This window comes from Rhea americana, unplaced genomic scaffold (genome assembly GCF_003343005.1).
Source record: "Rhea americana isolate MKP2758 unplaced genomic scaffold, rheAme1 scaffold_41, whole genome shotgun sequence".
Lineage (NCBI taxonomy): Eukaryota > Metazoa > Chordata > Aves > Rheiformes > Rheidae > Rhea > Rhea americana.
This window is the reverse complement of record NW_028186546.1, coordinates 3873699-3894704: the sequence shown is the minus strand read 5'-3', so window position 1 is coordinate 3894704 and position 21006 is coordinate 3873699.

The window sequence follows — 21006 nt, the reverse complement described above, 5'->3', positions numbered from 1 at the left end:
GATGGGGGGGGGACAGAAAACAAAACCAAAAAAATCTAAAAGTTTCCTGGTCACAGGCTGAGATTTATCTCATCAAATTTCAGCCATATAGAAGTTAGTGATTGTATTCCACTCACCTAACTTTTGAAGCCTATTGTGTCAGTATCTGTATCTGAGCTGYAACCAGACTATTACTAGAGTCAGTGGATATTTAATCAATAAAGTTAATAGAGTTTGAGGTGAAATTCATGTGACCATTCTCATCTGAGAATGAGGTGTATTGCTTGCTTGTTCCATTGACTGTGCTAATGAAATCTCCATGGACTCTGAAAGGGGGTTAGGATGCTCAGGTGTTGAATTTACCTTTAGCAGGAGGAACCAAAGCCTTGGTGTCAGGTCTAAGCAGCCATTTTTGGACTCTCTACTTAATTAGAGAGATGGTGATCAAACAGTGATCTTAGGCAGGTGTGTTAAGATGAGATTTATATTGCTTTGTGGGAACTGAAAGGTCACCTATTAGGTGACTAAACTGGATGGTAGTTTACCTTGCCATAAACTATAGCTGATGAGATGTTAAAAAAATACCAGATTTACATCCCTTTTCAGAAGTTCATACTCTGGTTCTGGGAGCACAGTGTTTTTCTTAGATCACAATGAAGACACAATTTCTTATAATGTACTCATGCTCAGCCTTGATTTTACATACCTAGAAAGGACTACGAGTGTCAAAAATACCAGGAGGCTGACTTCCAGAAGAGCATAAAAATATCCAACCCATCCATCAGGCAAGGCATAGCAAAACTCAGTTTGTCATGACAACAAAGTAATCTGAGAGCTCTCTGATAATGACTCTAATAAATACCTTGGTGCATGAGAGGCTATCAGCAAAATGACAAATTGATAAAAGAGAAGGTTACACAGGAATGCAAATAAAGCAAGCTTTCAGTCTGTGTCAAGCTTTCTTCTTGCCTAGTAATAGCTGAATAGAAAGGAAATGAAAGAAATTCTCTTGGCTCGAGGATCAGAAATGCACTCAGAAAAAAAAAATCGTGTAGAAAGTGCTTGACACGAATACCTTCATGGCACTCTCTGGGGAAGAAAAGAGGGGTTAGTCATATGCACTAACTTAGCYACCTGACTTTGGCACCTGAACTGAGAACCTGTACAGTCCATAGAGCTTTCAGAAACCTATTCAGGCATCAAGGTTAGATACCTGAAGGCAGAGTGTGACTACTCCACAGTGTGTTCAACTGTCATTGAAAGTACTGCAGCGACTTAAGGATATGAATAAGGTTAAACCGAGCCAAACTAGGCTCAAAAATCTTGCAAGAGCTATTTCAGTATTTCTATGTTTTTCTTCTAAATGGTGCTATTAAAATTCCTCCTTTTTTAACTTTGGGTGACTTAGGACAAAGGATGAGTGCTGCTTGAGACATTAGGAAAAGGAGTAAGGCATTACATGCAGAAGCTGATCAGAGAGTTGATCTCATAAATGCACTGGGTTCTGAGGAAAGAAAATATTTTAACACCTAAAAGATACCTATCAAGATAGTCTTCAGCAAAGAAGAAAAAAATATAACCTCCATTCTTAGTCTTCAGAAAATAAACTAGCAAAAAAAAAAAAAAAAAAAAAAAAAAANAAAACATACTGAGGATTTAAAAACAGACTGTTATAAAACAAGATAAGAAACCTTGCCTCAGAAACTTAACAGCACCCTGGTATAAAGACAATCTAGTAGCTTTTAAGAGAACAAAAACAGTATTTGACCTCCACACTGTTGAAGAAGATATATTGGTGAAGTCATTGTGTTATCTTTGCCAAAAAATTTGAATTGGTTGAACATCTCATTTCCATCTCTTTTACATTTGTCAAAGCAGCCCTTTCTGCCTACCATGTCCGTGCATTAAAACTGCATTACAGCACTTTGAAAGGAGAATAGATCTTATTGCCCAATGGCAAGAAAACAGAGGTCTTTGCAAAACCTCCCTGAAAGAATACATGCTAACTGTTGCACTGCCTGAACCATGCACTGATGAACAGCCAGTCTCAATTCTGGGACCAAAGCCCACTGAAATCACCAGATCTGAGTCCAAACTTTGAAAAACTACTACAGACTTGCATTGCCATCCGTTTTGTGTCTGAGCTGAACTTGGTGCTTTCCATAATGACACACACAAATCTGCTGGCTCTGTTTCCAAGTGAAATGTCCCAGCCTTCTACTTCTTATTGATATAGTTTAGATTCACTGCTTAGCTGAATTAGGATTTGGAAAATCTGTATATAGTAATACAGTGCAAGTACTGCAGAAGAGGTCTGGGGATACAGGAAGATTTGGAAAGGTGGTGAAAAAAGTCGGCAGTACAGGAGTAATCTCTTTTTGAGACTGGCTAAAAAGTGAGGTAAAAGACAGAACCTGGCCTCCCTTTGGAGCCTTCTATCTAACAGGGCTGTAAAAATGAATTTTGCATAAATTATGTTAGTTACCTAAGTTTTCTGGCTGAAGGTAGAGTGCTGTACATGCTCAGCAGCCTTCTTATTAATCTCTATTTTTCTGAGTGAGCATGCTCCCTATTTTGTGTGTGCACTCTCCATTCTGTGTGTCCTTTTATTCTTTGTAAAACTTGACTGATAACTGGTGTGTTAAGGTAGCATTTCTAGATTTTAAATCAATTTCAGGCAGTTTTACATTTTTTTAGGAGATTTGAAGTTTGGATATGAAGTGAAGCCAGTTTTGTAGTCTTGCCTTGTATTCCTTTCCTTGATGGAAGACAACTGCTGTGGTTTTAGCAACAAAACCCATTAATCTAATGCTTTTTTCCTCCTGCCCAGTAGACCTGTGATATTTCTATAAAAACTTCAGAGCGGCGCAGACCCAAACATGTACCTAGACTTAAAGTCTCTGAAATAGGACTTGAGCTCCCCAGTGCTTCTAATATCCTGCATGCTAGTTCTTCAGAGGCCTTTGATAACCCTACTTTTAGCTCCTGACTCTCCTGCAGACGAGAGTAGACTGCTAGCCATTCATTTGTATTCCAGGCCCCCTCCCCTAAAGAGACAAACGTCCTGGCAAGTTACATGGAATCTACCAACCTGTTGTAACTTACACATAGCCTCACAGTAGCTGACACTGCRATGATTCTGGCACCTTCGGTAAAGTTTATTTTCTGCTTTTCTCTTCCATGTTCTGTTGTGCAAAGTTAATAGTTCACTTCAGATTGTGGTAATGTCATCTCTGATGTTGCAGGAAAGTGCTGCATGAGGACAACTTCTTGGTTTTAATACACATTGCATTGATACACTCAAATGCACCAAGGAGCCAGCAAAGTCTGTTTAAAACTCTTAAAGCCTCACTGCATCTTTCTCATTCCAGATTTCATATAGRCTCAGTTTTATTAGCAGAAAAACTACTTTTGTTGTCCCATCTTCCTGCCATGTTGAGTAGAAAGAAAAGAGCCTGTTAATGAATATTATGTCAGTGTTCATCCTCTGTATGAATTACTCCATTTTCAATTACAATTACAAATAATGAAATACTTGGTTAGTTGTAATGACCATCTGGGATRTTACTTTCTTCTGAGATTCCAGAAACACAATGATCTGTTATCCAGTATTTTAAGATGCAAAAGGCATAGGTTTGGGCTGAGCCAAAGGTGGATCAACAGATGGTAGCCCAGCAGGGTGAATATTGGCATTCAGTGATGATATAGCATCCTCACATTTGGCTTTACTCATCTCTCCTTGCTGCAGCTCTACCTGCTCCACCAGCATGTAGATGTCATAGGCTGCACCCTATCCAGCTGAGCACTGTTCTGTCAGCAGACAGCGCAGGACACCAGAGTTTTCCGTCAACAGCTAACTCATACTTCTACCACTTTTTCTGGCTTGCTTTGTCTAGCAGTGTTATTCAACTGTATAGACAGATGTTGCTTCTCCAGCTTCTTRTGTTCTTCCTATTTTGATGGTACTTCTATCAACTATGGAAAAACATGAATAATACCTTCCCATCACTGGAGCTTCAGATTCTCCAATCTTATTCTAGTCTGTCACAGCTTTGAGGACTGGGAAAGTAAGCTCAGACCTGTCACAATGCTTACACTCATTGATGGAGTAAATACTGTTGCCTTGTCTTCACTAGGGTTTTGTATGTGTTATTAAATAGTAGAGAATGCATGGAAGACATCCGATTGGTACTTAGGATAAGGTGAGGAGAGCATATCCTTTTTCTTAGTGCTGCTATACTTAACCTTTCTTCTTTTATGACTCTTTGTCCTCCTTATCTCCATATTCAAAGAAGGTGAGCAAGGATACATGTTTCACCCCAAGTTTCTGGCTAGGAGAAGCACAAGAGTAAACACAAAAAGCATTACTCTAYGTTGACAGATAACAAAACATGGCTTGTTGCTTTAAATGAAATCAGCATAAGAATATCAAATTAGCTATGCTAAATCAGACTGGAGGCCCATCTTAAAGTGTAAAACAAGATAATGACTTGTGAGCTTTTTAATTTTCTTTRGAGGCTTTTTGGGTTCTGAGTCTTGTTGATRTTTTGAGGTTCTTTTAAATGGTTAGATGGTCTTAGTTTTTGGCTAACCATGTATTTAGAAAATATTACTGTCAGATTGTTGAGCAAGGAAGTGAACATCACTGGAATGAATTTCCAGATGGATGTGTAAGTARCAGATAATGTTTGTACCCAGCATAAAAAAAGTAGGAGCTTTACATTCACTGTAGTTCTGAAGTCCCAAAGAGAGACCTCAATCAAGTAGGTTAATTTTTGGGTGACTCTAATTGATACTGAGCCCAGAGCCCATGCTTGTTCTTTTAAATAATGCATGTGCCTTGAGRGATAAGTTGTAGTTCTGTCTCTGGTGGAGCTACAAGGATTGTCTCTGAACTCCCAGATGGGAGTAACATCCTGTCTCTAACAGGGTCAGACACAAAAATGTGGGGCAATTTATAAAAAAAATGAGCACAGAGCAAACATTTTTTTTTTTGTACATCCTCCCAGCTCTCAGCAGTCTGCAGCTCAGTCTTTTATGGATTTTTCTTGCATGAATGTGTCTAACCATTTTTGAACTTTCTAAATCGGGATCTCCGTACCTTCCTGAAGCTGCGAGTTTTGCAGTTGGACTGAATGATACAGAAATAAGATGGAAAAACACAGCACATTATGTGCTCATTTATACAAGAAAGAATCTTGTGCGCAGAGCATTTTGGTGTCTTTGCTGRTAGATACTTTATTCAATAATGGTAAATGGAACAATGTGTGGAGCATGATGTGAGTCTTCTTAGGACACCTTGTTCTGAGCCCCTGTGAGTATTTGCCCAGAGTTTCTGGGGAAAAATGTATTGGCCAGATGTGATAAAAATTTTGACTCTTCTGTGTGTTTCACTGTTGTAAAATGCAACAATGAAAAATGTATGTTTTAATGTCCATGTTATTTCCTTTTTCTTTAAAGTGGAAGTGAAAACAGGAAAGGTCTTCAGAGATAATGATCCAAATTACTTTTTATGCACAAATAGCAAAGTACACTAATATCCATTCTAGACTTACACTGAATGGTTCACTGAGAGACAGTTTAATTTAGCACATTAATTATGTAATTAAAATATGAAGCAATGGTTTAATTGAAATCAGGTAATGTTTATTTGTTCACACAGGTTTTTGCATCCTTGTAAATTCATCAAAMGAAGTAAATGTTTGCAACACTGTAATTGGAGGACCTAATTTATCCTTTTTTAAACTACTTCCAAATATATAAAAGTTGTTTGTTTATTCATGCCTGGAAACTGAGTAATTTCCTTTTTAACAAAAGGTAAAGGGTGCAGCAAAGTTAATTCTTGTATAAATTTGTACAGAAATCCAAAAAATACATTTATTCATCTCCCTCTATAATTGTGCCATAAAGTAACACATGCTTTATTATAATTCTAAAAGAAAACCATATGCTTTATGATTCCTCTATGCAAATTGTTATTTTTATCTGACAATATTCAAGAGATCTTTTTTCTGAAAAAAATACAAAAGATTATAATATTTTGCTTTCTATTTTCATGTTTTACACTCCTATGCACAGATATTTAGCATTATTGACTGACAGTGGGATGCATGAACTTTTGTGAGATATGGGTGACCTCTCAGCTTCATTATTGTACAATTTATTTTACTTCATTTATATTATTATTATATTCAATATACTAATCAGATAGATTGATRTTATCTTGCAGTTTTGTTCTTTCAGTCTTTCTGGAGGTATATAACAAAAATAAAATAAAATCACTTTTGCAAAGAGTTAGCAGTAGAAGAGTTTTGAGATTTTTTTTACTTGTTTTGCATTTTTGTGTTTATTGTTGTTTTGATATAAAATCTCCGGTGAAGATGTTGTGATATTTTAAAGGGTTGATTATGAAATTGCCAGGTAGTCTGTTCTTCAAAGGTTAAGTTCTCCTCCACCCTAGAGCTCAATCCTGTAAAGTATGGTGTGTCCAAATAACTTTAGGCCTGTGAGATGCTGTGCTTAGATAACTATACTTGTTTTCACTGGGACTAATGATGTAAGTAAAGTCGCTTATGTAGATCAGTGTCGTCAGGATATGAGCCTCAACTGCGGAAGGGTAACAGAGATAAATGAATTCCTGGACTGCTCTCGGATTATCCTAGCATTCCTGTGCAAGCTGTTTGTTAAAAACAAGGGGATACGAGAAACAGTGAAAGATGTGGAACAAGATTAGCCTCAGGAAAGACTACCATGCATGTTGCTAAGTACAGTAATGGCAAATTATCTGTTACATTCTTCTGTTTCTACTTATTCTTGCTTTGTATCTTCCTCTATCATATCATTCTCCATCTTTTTGTTTTCCTCTATCTTATTTCCTCGATAGTCTCTGCCAGACACATCTGTCTCTGGAACTGGCACTTCAGGTTAGGTGCTAGCAGCTGTCCAGCTTCAAGGCTTATGAAACTACTTAAAGTGATGCTGAGGAAGAATGAAACAAATACACAGAGGAGCTAAAACATGATAGAGTGACCAGAATCTTAGGGAGTCCGGAAAAACATTTGATAAAATGTTTGTTAATAATTACCACCTCTTTACAGATAGTATTACCTTTCATGCCAGTCACTGTTTAGCCATTGAGGTGGAATAAATTTGCTAAAGAGAGATTGCATAGTTGTAATAGACTTCTGCCAGACATCTTTAGACTCACTGCTGCATGTCCTCCTTATTAAATATTAGCATTTGAAAATCCTGACAGAGCTTACGTTTGCCAACTGATGATTTTATAGTTAAACAAAAAGCAGATTTTTTTTATTGTTGGCGTGTTTGTATGGGATTTTTACAAAAATCATAAAAAGCACTTCACAAGAGGTGCCTGTTCAAAGAAAATGAGTTTTAAGGCAGGTAAATCCAAAGTCATGTGTTTTGGAAGAAGGGATGAAAAGCAAACTGTTCAAATAGGGGACAGTTTTTAGGAAATCATCTGAAAAATCGCTTAGGAGACGAAGCAGCTGAACCTTAGCTGGTAACAGAATGGTGTGGCAAAACAGGGCTTGGGTGTATGACGAGGGAAAAGAGATCTGGGGAATAAGATCACTTTTGTGAACAAGTTTGCTTTTGCGCGCTGCATTGGGAAGAATGAAAATACAATGTTATATCCGGTTCTAGTACACTTGTATTTTGGGATCTGAGAATTTTTTGTTTTTGATTTGTTTATTACTTTGTTTCTAACTGTGGTATTTAGTCCTGGAAATGAAATGTTCCTTCCCTGCTTTCCTCTGTAGTTTCAGTAATTTCTCATCACTCAAACTGACCAATATGATTGCATATGAAGTGTTTAATTAGGGAATTACCCCACTTAGACATCTTTAAATTTTCATTCAAATATTTGAGTGAATGAAGTGGGCAACGTATTTTTGTTTAATTTTATTTGTGTTGTTTTGTATGGTGGGATAATTTGCATTTTCAGTTAGGAATGCATTTATAAATGTCTTATCTCCTGTTCCAGTCCTAGCTATCAAGCAAATATCTAAAATTGCCTGACTTCCTAAAATGCACAGTTCTTCTTTATTGAGAGTCCATTTTAACCCAGACCTAAAGTCAGGAGCACATTCAGAGATGTTCTTATTTGAACAGTTTCAGTAATCACTCCCAGGTGGCCGTAACACAACTGCCAAGGAAAACAGAGAAGTAGTGACATTAACGCATAAATGAAAAGATGCCAGAAATGAATGCATTTACAGATGATTTGCATGCCGAAAATTCTTGAGAACAGACAAGTGGCAATTGTTTTGCAATGTCTCTGCTGGGAAACTCCATGCAATTACAATTAGTGCTGTGCTTCTTATTATTTTAACTTTGGTTGCAAGATAGACTGCAAATGATTTTTTAATGGCTTTGGATGTGGATTTTTCCTTTGTTATCAGACCATAACAGCAACGGGAACAATATTCCCATTCTATTCAATCTGCCAAAGTGTCCTTTGTACCAGATGGTTTTGGCTTCACTGAGCTAAATTTGAATCATTAAATGATTGCGCTGTATTCCGTGTTATCGTCTTGACAGACTTGGCAGCTAGAAGTTGGTTTCCATCGGTAGGTTTTGGTCCAAGGTAAAAGCTTAGTCAGTAGGGAATGATACCGTTCTCATGTGCCTTGATGTTACCCAGAGTGAGGTCACCTGGTAAAATAGAGGAGCTAAACAAAAGATTAAGGTAGTTAGGAAAAATGAGAGGAGTAATGAAAATCCAGTCATATGAGTGGRACATCAATAATGAGTAAATGCATTTGCAGTGTATGCTCTAATAATCTAAATAGCATAATGAGGTCTCCTGTTAATAGAAAGTATTGGAAAAAAATTAAAGACAACTTATCATCATAAAAATGAGTGATTTTGATTCAAGTATTTATAGTACTGTCTTAACCACTATTAAAATGAGGGATTTTTAAAGTTTTTTCATTGTATTTTTCCTTTTCTGCTTGATAAGAAAATCGTTGTTCATATWTGCTGTTTGTAAGAACTTTTGAAGAAAATGGAAGAAAATTAAAAAATCTCGCTGAGTTATGCATATTTTAAATTCAGTTAAACATTTACCAGATATGAGCGTACAGTAATGTTTCAATAGTAATACTGTGCCATTTGTTAATTGAATTTATTGGATCTGACAAAAAATGGATGAGACTTCAGTGAAGAGCATTTCAGATATACATTTATATAGAAAATAGTGAAGAAAAATTATTGATGMAGACTATGAAATCAGATATTAAAAAGATATGAAGACAAAGTAAGGGGTTGGAGATGAACAATCATGAGGATAAAACGCTGTCATGTGGATCAGTGCAGTAAATAAGGTGGTAGGTTAAAGATGTGATGGACTTAAACTAAGAGGTAGAGTGGGTAAGGCACTATGAGCAAGACTCACTGTGAAGAGTGGTGAAACGTTTCTGATAGATTGGTCTCTCTCGCAGATATTGATTCGAGAAGAAAGCTTACTTGCAGCTCACAGTAGGGCCCTTTAATTTCTGGGTCTGATTACTAACCTGTTTCATCACTGAATAAACTTTGCAGTCGGAAAGCGGTGCTCTTTCAGATTTGGTTGGGCAAGAGCTGAGAACAGTCCAGAGACTCTAGTAGTTAAAATTATACAGCACTGACCAGTTGTGAGTTTGGTTGATGTTACGTACTAATAAGCAATATTTTGGTGTGCACGCAATACATGATTTCAAAGGAATAAACCTGAGTAGGTTAAGGAAGCCTTTCAGTTAGCCCTACTAGCCTGAAGAGCTCCACGTCTGAATCCAACTCGTAACGAACAACATGGCAAACAAGTCACGAGAATCCCCTCATCCCTTCCCCTCCGGCCCGCACTGCGTAGGAGCTGTTTTAACTTAGCATGCTTATTGTAGTTGGTGTCAATAACATGACGTGCCGAAATCCAAAGGGTCACACTTCTGACTCCTTTTACCTTGATTTGCTTTATGCTGAAGTTAGCAGTTTTCTGGGATATTGTTGGCTAATGCGAATGCTGATCGTCAGTAACGTGGAAAAAGAAAACCACAGTGTGTGGGAGATAAAGATGAGAAGGAACAAAAATGCAAGTAGCAGCAGTCACAAAAGTCTCTACCTTTATCATGCTGCACCATATCCCCATTCACTTCTTGGTTAGTATTGCCTCTCTCCTTTCATGGCACGTGACCATATGTTTAACAATTAASTCAGTACAGATCTTTCTGTGCAATTTTTATTGCTCTTATATCAATGCTAGGCTGTATTTTGCATAAAATTAGTCCAAAATCAGTGGAAAAAGAAATTATACTTTTAATTGCAAATTTAAGTGCTGTGATTAATATTCAAAGCATGCTGAGCTATAATATCAGAAGTCTTACTAAGAATAACATTTATATGCAGCCATTCCTTTCTGACAGATTTTCTGCCTAAATACTGTGCCCAATAAGAAAAAGAAGACAAACAGTGAAAAATCACATTCTGGCAACACACTGTGTGATCAGAAGAACAATGTAGAAATCAAAGATGTCTCTGAGGGATATGTATGCCTAAGTCAGTTCAAAACCCTTTAAACCGATCTTTCAAAAGAACATGATGCTCTTACTTGTTCTGTTTGCAGCAGCGTGCTGATTAATGCTTGTGCAAATTTTGAGAAAATTAGCCTGGCATAGGGACTGGCTTCCTTTCACCTCCTTTCTTTCCTTTTATTTTGTGTTAACTTTAACAGAGTTAATTTTGATGGACTTGCAAGGCAACTAAGCATAAATCAAACTGAAAGGTGACATGGAAACTCTAGTACAAAGGGACACATCAAATRTTTTAGGCCTCTGTTGTTGTTCCCTGTTGGGAGAAGACAGAACTGTACAGCTGTATCATAGCTCCRTATTACCAAAAATTCATGGTGACCTGTCTTTCACTAACTTAAGAGATATGCAGATCTGGAAGTGACCTCTAAGGACATCAAATCTTCCCTGGCAATGTGGACAACTGCATCATACAATCCCATCCCTTAATTCTTCAAGTAACATCTTAAAACCACTTACATGCTAGATTTTACAGCAAAAGATTTTGCTCTTTTGGAGTATGAATCTCACAATCTCTGCTGACCATAGTGTTGTAAGTGCCATGGTTATGACCTTGCATAAAAATCTCATCTGAGCAGCAAACAACTATCAAGTGAGAACAGTGATTTCAAGCTTTCTTCACACAAGATCCTCCTTCTAGTTCAGAATATCACAGATATTTTTAGCTGAAAACTTGCTTTACTGGAGGACTGATTCTACAGCCTATAAACTTATTTCTTCAATTTTTCCTTTGCCCTGAATCATTTGAGTGTAAGCAATAAGGCTCACAAAACACCTTCCCATATCACGGCAGGAGGGGGAAAAAGCTGGCTGCAAAATACAGTCCTTTGTATCGTCTCCATGTGAGTCAGAATACTAGGAAACTCACTTTTATTTAGAATATTTATGTGCCTTGGACAGAGTTTCAAAGTAAGCTTTCAGGCTATCTTGCAGTATGACATCTGTTGAAAAGAACTACTCTAAGAACCCCTTGTGAATCACTTAGGGAACAGAGTAAGGATAAAGTTTCATTATTAAAAAAAACTAGCAAAAGAAGGTACCAGGAAAACTTGGCAGGAAGATGTAGACACCATTGTGGGTGGAAGGGAAAATACACACAAGAAAGAAGAAATGCCTTGCAGTTTACCCATTGAGAMATAGCAGTGCTGACAGATGATACATCTCTGTTCTTCTATGGTGGCTGGATCATGTAGGAACTTGAGTCAAACATACAATCTAATGGTTGAGGATATCTTAATTGAGACAGTATGCTAACTCCCATGGTGCCAGATTCAAACTCTACCGACGTGCTGACTGATTTCTAGAGAGACTTAACCTTGCTAGTCAAGTGGTATGAGTGGCTAGGGTCAGGCTAAGACCAAGCRTGTGGACTGGACTCAGCATCTGTGGATAGAGTTAAGCAGCAAAAAGAAGCCTCTAGTCATGCTATAAACCTTGCTAGGTTTAAGCAAGCAACTGTTCAGGAACTGGACTAAAGGAAGACAGTGAAGCCAAGAAGCAAACAAACAGAAGRGTGAGGTGAGAGCGTTTTCAAAGGCTGTTGTGAGAGTCAGGAAAAGTCAAAGAGACTTACRGCTAGACTGGATATGACGGATAAGAGATGCTTTCATTCAGTTTTTGTGTCTTGGAGAGTGATGTGTAATGAAACATCTTGCACTATGATGAGGGGCTCTGCTTTCCCCTTCTCTGTTYCTGGCTATACAGTTCTCCTGCCTCTGTTATACCATCAAGGACAGACTGAGTCTAAAGATGTGGCTTCACAAGACATGATGAGAAAAATTAACAAGATGTCATTTTGCCAGAAGACAAGGTGCACGTTCCCACCTTCACTGTCCCCCTGCTCATCTGTTCTCCCRCTATTTGCTCTGTGTCTGTGGGACATACTTTTCTGTGAGTTGATATATATCTCACTGACTTGGAGGAGAACAAGCCTGGGAAAATACTAGATAGTTTCCTGTCTTTTTAGTGAGCTATACTAGTTCAGCAAAGTCTGACAGGTGCAAGAGGCAACACAAATGGTTGAATGCTGAGACTATGTGGGCAGAAGTAAGTTAGTTAGCAGTGAGGTTAGCTGGGCTGAGGAAGAGAGGATCAAGGCAAGAGGAAAGAGMGTCTGCAAGCTGTTACGTTCATTGAGCAGTATGTACAACTAGAACCTGGGCACATGCAAGTACGTGTCCTGGGGAAGAGGAGGAAATAGCATGTAATGTGGCTCTGAATAGCTGGCTAGTAAAGTCAACAAGGTGGTAAGTCACAACTGAAGGGTCCCTTTTGGTTGTGGGAATGATGTAAGAAGCTGAGAGCACCTGATAGAAAAGATTTCACTGACTGGCAGAGTCAGAAGAGGTCTATGGATTTGAAAGGACAGCTGAGCCTCAAGATTACATTGAACTTTGATTAAGTTGAGCCTAGGCTTATTAAGCCTAAAATTTAATGCATGTGTCTGCAATATCTAATAACAGTCGACAATGCTGGAGAAGCTGACTTGCCTGACATCTTTTTTGCTAATACTGAGCTTCCTAGAACAGGGAGGTCTTTATGCGAAAGCTAGGACAGTGTATTAGTGATGCTGTAGGATATGAGGCTGTGATATCCAAAACCGATATGAGCTCAAGAAAAGACTGAAACTCACCTGATACCAGAGCTAGCTGAGTGGTCATTAAGTGGGGGTGAGGGTGCAAGGGAAAGGATGAAAGTGAGGGGAAACAGGATTTTCAGAAAGACTAAGAATCATYTAGTATCCAGCCATCAAGACCTATTCAGAGGTCTGATTTATGGAAGGTGAGTGGGAAGAGAAAGGGAGAATGATCAAGAAGGAAAAGAAAGTATTTGACAAGTAATAGTGTCAGAAAAGCTAGTACAAGCAAGGGACACGGCAGGGAACGTCACTGGAGGACCAAGAACTAGGAACAAGTTGGGCTGGAGCACAAGCAAAAAGGCTACTGAGGAGGAAGAATTGGGGTTATCCAAATAACCATAAGGAACAGGACACAGAAGTGCAGCTATGGCTCAGTGGCATGCTGAACAAGTAGGAGGAATGTCTGGAATTGCTTTGCACGCGTGCCACTTGGGGAAACCCAAGCAGGCTTACAGGATTGCCTTGCTCTTTTGGAAGTTCACATTTAACTGAGAGGTCAGTTACAGATCCTGACAGCCTGCTAAGGTTGGCAAGACATGGCAGGCACATAGAGGATTTTAATTTGGTGAACCTGAAACTTGTTTTGATTTTCTCTAACAAGGTGTACAATGAAGCTCATAGATATACAGCATCCCAGAGTGGTGGATTTAGTAGAAGTTCCTATTTCTGCTGATTGTTTTGAGTTAATAGAACTGAAATTTTAGCTCACGCAAAGAAACGTAAACATGAGTATGAGTGTATCAGATTCAGCCTGGGGATAACATGCACAGTACCTAGAGACATAGCAGCTTGCAGAAGGAAAGGCAATGTGTCCTGAGTACAGCCTGTGAATGTACAGCTGAGAGGTTCCCTACAGATACAGTGTCTTTGCTAATAAAAACAACAACAACAAAAACAACAAAGTGGATTTAGTTTGGCAGAACTGGGATCCTTTCATGTCATTGCCCAGGATACCGGACCCAAAGCAGCAAGCAAGTCAGGTCAGTGCTGCTGTCATGCTCCTGGTGACTGGGTTCCTCCCCACTGTGGATGGTTTTATCTTCTTAAGTTGTGAGTAGAATCAGAAGAACATAAGAGATGAAATCTTCCTCTGTGAGACTGAGGTTGTCCATGCATCAGCATGTGCTGCAACTCAGTGGAAAAGTGAAACAGGGAGCGCAGAGGAGATAGTGTCCACACTGTACATGTTCTGAATGGTCATACTTTGAACTAGCTTTAGTCCACTACTTCTTTGTCCTAAAATAGGTTGTACACAGATCATCATAAGTGCTCAAGTTACTTATCAGATGAACTGTGGCAAATGAAATTCTGGACACACTGTCCCATTGCAAATGTAAAATAAAACATGTGAGTCCTTTCTTTGTGGACTCAGAAAATATATGACAGCTGCTATGGAAAGAGCCGCAAGAAAATCTCAAAATCTAAATCCTGCATTTTCTGAGCTTGGGCTTATCTGGTAAGTTATTAGTTTAAGCCATAACACCTTATCCACTTATGACTAGGCATATTGTTAAACTGAGCAAAGTTGCTGCTATGCCCTGAAAATGTGACTGTTCGTGCACAACCCTGCAAAATTAGTGCGTGACTGCTGGCATGGATCCTTAATTTTGACTTTGCATTGGGTGAAGTTTGAGGTCTCTARTATTCCAATTAACATTTAGCTGAAGCATAGGGCATTTTCTGTCCAGTTTTCCATTATTAGTAGGAGATGCAATGTCTGAGCCGTGCTCCTACATATTTTTATTTTGGGTGAGTAGTTCACCTTTTCAGTTAATTTTCATAACACCACTTACAGAAGTAATTTATTCTCACTCTTTATGCATAAAATTAACCTAGGGGTTTGGCAGCCCTTGAACGCTTGTCAGATCTCAGTAAGATGGCTGCCAGYAGAAATAGGAGTCAGGAAAATGTCAATTTTATTTACAAACTTTATTTTCAAGTATGATTCTCACTTTTTACATAATAAGGCTTTCTTGTTTTTAACAGCCATATTGTGCCTGGCAGAATAAGTGTCTCTGTCTCCTTAAAAGCAATGRCTACTTCCCAGTGCAATGAGATTTTGCTTAATAATGACACAGCACAGAATCCTGAAAGCCTGAGGGTACAGTTTAAGCATTTGGAAAAATGACCTTTTTTACTGTTAGGAGAACTAGCTAGCAGGCTTTGATGCCTGAATTTTGTACTCTCTCTGCCATAGTAAAGAATTCAAAGCCTGTTGCTCTGTTTTCCTTGAATTTTAGCTCTTTTTCTCTATCTTCAAAACGGACTCTCAGAGCTGCCATCACATGCAGACGATCTTCCATGGGATAAATTGAATAATTCATTCAAAGTCGTCTCTCACCCGAGAACGCAATGGAACTTCAGGTGGTACTCAGAGAAGGCATAGTGAAAGTCACAGAGCAAATGGTGTTGATCCTATCCATAATGTTTACAGTCAAGCGAATTTAAGGATATCATAATTATGACATTGGAGAAAATCCGGTTAAATTGAACCCTCGATTTGGATTTGCAGCTCAGCTGATAATGTTGTTCAAATTTGCACTCAGTAGTATAGAAATCTCATAGACCAGGCTATCATCTGTATCACATTTCTCAAGTCTCTTTCTCCATCCTTAGGGTCTTTACAGTTGTTTATCAGGGAAGAGCCATTTCTCTGCACTAATATGGCCCCGACATYTGGAAAAGGGTGGCCATGGCAGCATCAAAACAAATGAGGCTTAGAGACATTGTTGCTTTATAGAGGGTGTTAGATAGGCACCATTTCCTTGCTAAGGCCTCGCTCGTGTACYCGTCTTGCAATATTTTGGTCTAAAAGCATTGAGGGAAATCAATGCTTCTATTCCCTGGGAAAAAAATCCAAAGTRCCATGAAAGTATAGACCTCCCTAGGAAAATAGCCATAAAGTCAGTCTGAATGTGAGTAGCTGAGTTTGGATTTAGATTGTCCCCTCTTTAAGTACTCTMTATAGTTTAGATCAGTGGTGAAGTTAGGAGGATGGGACAAAGYGGAAAAGGTCAAATTTCAGTCATTCTAGAATCTACCTCATAAAAAAGATCCCCAAAACTTTTTAAGAATTGAAGATCTGAGCAGTTGTTGCTGCCCTGGAACCTGGGTAGCTTAGCTGGTCCCCCAGTGTGGCTGAGGTCCTAAGTAACAGACAGCTGTAAAAGCATTATGCTGCACAGCCGTGCGAGCATTTGGACCAACGACACAAATAAATCTTCATTTTTATGAAATGTCTCATTCATTCTTCCATCTGAGAATCTATACAGAGAATATCAAAATTCTCTGAAGATAACTCCATAGGACTTTTTTATTTGCTTAAGATAGATGGAGAGATGTCTGAAGCATATTACGTGAGATATTTCGGTGCTGCAATTTGGACAATTCTGTCAATCAAATCCATGATACTTTCTTGGTTTGTAGGGAGGAGTTCTGGGGAAAAAGAAAAAGCAAAAACCCACAAACTTCTGTTTTTGAGAGGAGGGCATTTTCTTTCAATCATCATCCAATTTAGCTAAGAAAATGTTATCTTTATAAAAAAATCCCCTACATCTTTAGCTTTTTTTTCCCTCAAATCAGATTAACCTAGCACAATGTTTAATAATGAATTCCTCTCAGCATGCCAGTGGAATAGAAAAGCTCTTTTGTCTGATCTCAAGAGAGTTCTCTAATAGGTAAAAATGAGATCCACAGGGCAGAATATGGTAATGTTTTATGAAAAGAATTTATTAGATTTTCTGAAAGCTATTTGACTTATCTCATGGCACGTTTACTAAAATTGCATGATTATCAGCCTTTTTCAGCTTGTTGCATTAGAAATGCATGAGGGGTCGAGGAAAACATTCAGAAAACTTCCTAACATGCAGTTCTCATAAATCTRTTACCATACTTTGCCTTCTCCATGCACTGTTGATCCATGTTAGGAGAATGCAAAATATTTAGAAATGGACATTAAATCTTGTATTCAACTCTATTAGAATTRTGAGGAAGTTCAGCTTTCTGGGTAGCATCAATCTTCATAGTAACTTGAAACAAACTCCTGAAACGTCTGGATTTTAACTCAGTTCAGTGACCTATTTTGCCTGGTTGATTGGAAGATTACGCATGGGATGGCTCCTTCAGGAACTTTGTGCTCTGGGTAATAAGTGAATCTTCAGTGTCTGCTGCACTGATGTGATGGATCAGTAGCAGCCTTATGATTGACACTTCTGTAAAAGACAGTAAACATCAAGAGATACAACACTAARAGTGGGATTAATCTCCCCTAACTTTAAATATAAATGTGTGGTATAAAAGCTAGCTGTATAGCCTCTCTAATCGGCTAGGCATGCTTTATCGTTAGTGGGGAGCGACACACAGCTCCAGAGACTGCTTCCTCCTTCCTCTCTTAGGCAATGATGACTTCATGGTCCAGAATTCTGTCCATTCGTAACTGGTCCTTTATGCAAGGATATCTGAACCCAAACTTCTACAGAACAGGAGAAGTAAAGTAGATTGGGGGTGAAAATGAGATTACAGGCAGGACTAGTATTTTAGGTTTTTAACAATGATAAAGTATATATTATAGCATTCCCTATTGGGCAGAGAATTCTGAATTCTTTTCTTAAACTGATTTTGTTCAGTTAGTGTTGTAAAGTACCCTTCCCAGCAGTGCAAGTCTCAGATCAAAGCTAAGTGAGTCTACAGATACTCTGGATTTTACATTTACATCTGCTTAGCAATGCATAGATGCTGATATGTTACCAATTTTCCTGAAGCTTCTATGTTTTCTATGGTTAGTAGGATGGACTGTACCGTYGTAGCTAATAGCAGTATCCTGTCATTTCTGAATTTATTAGTAACACCCACTAAATTTTTCAAGCCATTAAAAACCCACTGGAGCAGCATGCAGTTCTAAGAATAGAAGACTGGAAAAGACCACTAGAGCTGCTGAGTCCAGTTCCTAACAGTCACGGGGAAATACTMAGAGTCATTTAATCCAAAAGGAATCACAGAACCTCCATGTACCTATATAGAAGAAAACTGTATTGGCAGTTACTTTGATTTATGAMCAAAATATTAAAAGGTGTCTTGTTCGTTATGCTAGTGTGGAGGGTGTTTTTTCATTAATCTGAAGGCTTTTGGAGTCTTTGAAACATAAAACAAATGAAAACAAATCCCAGGGACAAATGTGCTGAAACATCAACAAAAGAGCTCCTTCCACACTACCTGTAAGGAGGACTGAACAGCCTTGTRTGAGGACAGACATCTCAGCCTTTTAGCACACCCTGACGGTGATTCACATTGCTGAATTAGTATTCAAGAGCCAATAAGCACAGTGCCAGAACTGCTGGCTGAGGTTCTCTGAAGTGGATTATTTAGGACAGACTAGTTGATCATAATAGTCCCTTCTGATCTGAAAATCTATGAATTGATCAACAAATTATATTAGGAATTAACTGATAAATTAGGGAAGGGGGAAGAAAAAAGAAATTAAAAAGAATTGAAAATGAAATAAGTAATAAAAGATTAATTAACGTTATTAAACATTAATTAATAATTTAATTTAATAATTATTTATTCAAATAAAATAAATTTGCAGCTGAGTGCTGACAAAGCAGACCCTATTTCTTTAGCTTTCTTACTCATTGGAGCCTGAAGCAATTCAGTTTGCTCAGATGTAATCAAATCTTCCTGTTTAGTTTACATTGWTAATGACTTTCTTACTGTGCAACAGAGTAGAAAAGATATGTTAGGATTATTTTTCCTTTGCAGGTATTTATTTTCCATTGAAGCTGGAACTTAGCTATGGACTTTTGCAAGCTGTTCAGAAGAAAAGTTTACATGTCAATACAGGGAGGAAGTTACTGTAACCTCAAAAATGGGGCATTTAAAAGATTGCAATTAGAGATTCATCTTCATTTCATCTCTGTCTTCTCACGGTTTCCTGAGAGAGTAATGAACCTTCTTACAGTAGCTGGATAACTGGTCAGCAGTTTGAAAAATCCAAAGTAATATTTTCCGAAGGAAATTAATGGTCTTATTAGTTTTAGGTCTCTCTGGAGGCCCAAAGTTGCAACACTGACAATTCGTTCATACCTTTCATTTACTGCTCTCTCAACTATAAATTCATTGTTCTGAGGACAAGAAAAATATTTTAGTGACTTGATTAGCTCTTAGTCTATACTTTGGGAACCTTTCAACACCACAGGTAGCACTGAAGCTCCTAGATCCCAGTCATTATTGACTAGTCTCCTAAACCCAACTTTGGGGTAAGTAATTACTGAAATGAACTCTACCATTTTAGGTGCCCAAGCCTTCCTGTGCTGTGTCTCATGGCAGGGATGTTGAAGCCATGACAATTTACGGACATGAGCAAGACAGGGAGTGAAGTAGAGGTATTTTCGTAGAGTCAGCTGGTCAGTTCTCATGACTTAGGTGTTCTTTTGGCCATGTGACATTTTCAGAAGCTTGTGAGGGAAGGAAAGTCAGAATGGGATTCCCAGAAACGAGCAGGTTCAACTGAAAAGGATTGATAATGTATCTGTATACTTCAGCTGGGTTGTGACTATGAAGGATGAGAAGCCCACTTTGGAAACTAAAGACTTTGAATTTTATCTCTTTTTTCAAAACTTGCTTRTGAAGTGTGTCCATGAAATGCTAAACATTTTTATGACAGCCTTACAAATACCAAATAGGGGAAGGGCAGGAAGGAGAGAGAAGRGATATATATTAATTAAAATGGAGTTTTGGTAAGATTGTGGAAAAGTTTGACAATCTGGGTCATTCTTGGAGGTAGAAAATTGAGTTTGTAGTGTGGATGTTTGTATATCCAAGATACTGTGGGCTTTAAGGATGGCTGAAATGGCATTCAGTCACTGCTTGCTAGCACTATACGCAGTAAATGAAATCTATGATTCAGTGTTCCCACTGGTACCTGGAAGGACCAGGAGGATTATGCTTGATTTTTTTTCTTTGATAAAAGAGAATGACAGGGCAAAGGAAAAGATCCTTTTGAGGGAAGAAGCATTATCCTCACTCTAAAGAAGARGAATGGAGACAGAGACTAAGAACAGCATTTCTGAAGCGTAAGTAGGACTTACGTCCTACCGAACTGAAGGAATTAGTCATCTATAGTCTGGATACCATTGCCTGAAAGTTCATACAAGAAAGAAGTACTGAATGCAGATCTTCTAAAACTGAAGTCTGTTATCTAGTCTCRGATGGTGATTCCTTCCTTCTGGTATTTGTGGATTAAAGAGATGCTTTCCCTCATTACCCCAGTATTTTTCCTACCCTAGTATTAATGTGATATCTAAATCATCATATTTGACTGCAAGTCTTTTTTAAATATATCTAGATAGAAAAGGCATAAATAATTGGAATTACATGATGTTTCTTACCCAGTTCTGAGTGGGCAGTTCTTGCCATGGCAATAGTCTATAAAACTTGTAGCTCACATCTGAATCCAGATGAATTGAAATGGCAAAGCCATTTGAGACCAATTCATAGCAGATGACAAAGAAGAAAGAAACAGTGAAAATAAATTTAGAATTGACATTATCCTTAATGACTGCCTTTTTGAGCTTCTCTTGGAAGCAGCTCATTTTACTGCCAGGGGCTGATCTTTTCCAGAAGTCTGTTATGAAACTCAGCCATATTTTGCAGCTGTTTTCAAGCACTAAAACCACAGGGCCTAAATATGTAAACACACATTGATGTACCTCCTCATAAGTGATTATGATGAACAAATAATGTTAATGACTCTGCTCCCATCTCTCTTTCCCTCAGCAGTTATTTGGTTTCACTAAAAAGGTAACC